A 2,001-nucleotide genomic window follows, 5' to 3' on the forward strand; every position below is an offset into this window, starting at 1 on the left:
TAATAAAGATGGTACCATATGATTATTATTGGTACCATTTATTATAATTGTGCCTTACCATGGTAGAATGTATAATGCAGGTTAGAACCATGCTATTTCCATGATACACATCTACCATGGAACAGGGCAGCCGAGCGGAAATGGAGGAAAACTCGCCTCCCTGCGGACCTGGCATCCTTTCACTCCCTCTCTCTACATTCTCCTCTTCTGTCTCTGCTGCTAAAGCCACTTTCTACCACTCTAAATTCCAAGCATCTGCCTCTAACTCTAGGAAGCTCTTTGCCACCTTCTCCTCCCTCCTGAATCCTCCTCCCCCTCCCCCCCCCTCCCTCTCTGCGGATGACTTCGTCAACCATTTTGAAAGAAGGTCGACGACATCCGATCCTCGTTTGCTAAGTCAAACAACACCGCTGGTTCTGCTCACACTGCCCTACCCTGTGCTTTGACCTCTTTCTCCCCTCTCTCTCCAGATGAAATCTCGCGTCTTGTGACGGCCGGCCGCCCAACGACCTGCCGCTTGACCCTATCCCCTCCTCTCTTCTCCAGGCATTTCCGGAGACCTTCTCCCTTACTCACCTCGCTCATCAACTCATCTTGACCTGTCAGACTGATGGAGCTTCCATGGCTGCTCCTGTAGTAAGTGGACCTGCTGTCAGACTGATGGATCTTCCATGGCTGCTCCTGTAGTAAGTGGACCTGCTGTCAGACTGATGGAGCTTCCATGGCTGCTCCTGTAGTAAGTGGACCTACTGTCAGGACTAGTGCTTCTGATGGTCCTGGCATGGTTTGGAGGCCTGTTCAGAAATCTGGTGCTCATGAATGTAGGCTGTCAAAGGACACTTTGATAATGAATAAAGTTGACTTCATAGCCTTTATTGGTAAGGTTGTGGAAAGCAGAAATGCCAGGTTGAAGGTTATTGTGGAGACGGCAAAAGAGATATTGGGGGTAACAGATGTTACTGTTGAAATGGTTGTTGACATGCCGAACAATCCTATGGGTGGATTAGTTACAATGACGGCCTACCAAAGGGCAAAAGGCCTCCAGCAGGGACGGGGGCTGGGATTTAAAAAAAAWATATATATATATATATAAATATAGGACAAAACACACATCACGACAAGAGAGACAACACAACACTACATAAAGAGAGACCTAAGACAACAACATAGCAAGGTAGCAACACATGGCAACACAACATGACAACAACATGGTAGCAACACAACATGGTAGCAGCACAAAACATGATACAAACATAATTGGGCACAGACAACAGCACAAAGGGCAAGAAGGTAGAGACAGCAATACATCACYCAAAGCAGCCACAACTGTCAGTAAGAGTYTCCATGATTGAGTCTTTGAATGAAGAGATTGAGATAAAACTGTCCAATTTGAGTGAGTACCATCATACCTTAAAGCTAAAACCATGGTACATTTCCATGATTCAGATCTATAGCATGGTATAAATTCTGCAGTACCATGGTAGTACCATTTTGTAAGGGTATACTCTCACCAACTCAACAATCCCCAACCTCTTCTCCACCCAACCTGACACCACATATGGATCAGACAAAATGCAAGGATCCATTCTCTCCACAYATCTCACTCACACTTGACCAGAATCACCCTTTCCCTCCCCGATACMTAAGCTAAATATCAGTGATACTATCAAGAGCAATCCTAAGGGTGGAGGGTTTCAGTATGATATAGATAGAGGTTAATGGGGTTGGGGAAGGGTGTGGTAGACATTAGTAGGGATTTATTTGGTTTATAATTACATTTTTCATGGTGGTATAGAATTGGGCAGATCATTATTGATCGTACATTCCAGCACAGTAGGTGGCGGCATGCACTTAAACGATAGTTTGCGMACCGCCATAATATCATAGAAGAAGAAGAAGAACCCCACTGGCTGGATCCACAATTCATGTCCACTGTGTGGTGTTGAAAGAATATGGCAGACAACAGGAAGAATGTGGAACATATTATGATTAAATATGGAG

This window comes from Salvelinus sp. IW2-2015, unplaced genomic scaffold, assembly GCF_002910315.2.
Source record: "Salvelinus sp. IW2-2015 unplaced genomic scaffold, ASM291031v2 Un_scaffold1010, whole genome shotgun sequence".
In the NCBI taxonomy this organism is placed as follows: Eukaryota; Metazoa; Chordata; class Actinopteri; order Salmoniformes; family Salmonidae; genus Salvelinus; species Salvelinus sp. IW2-2015.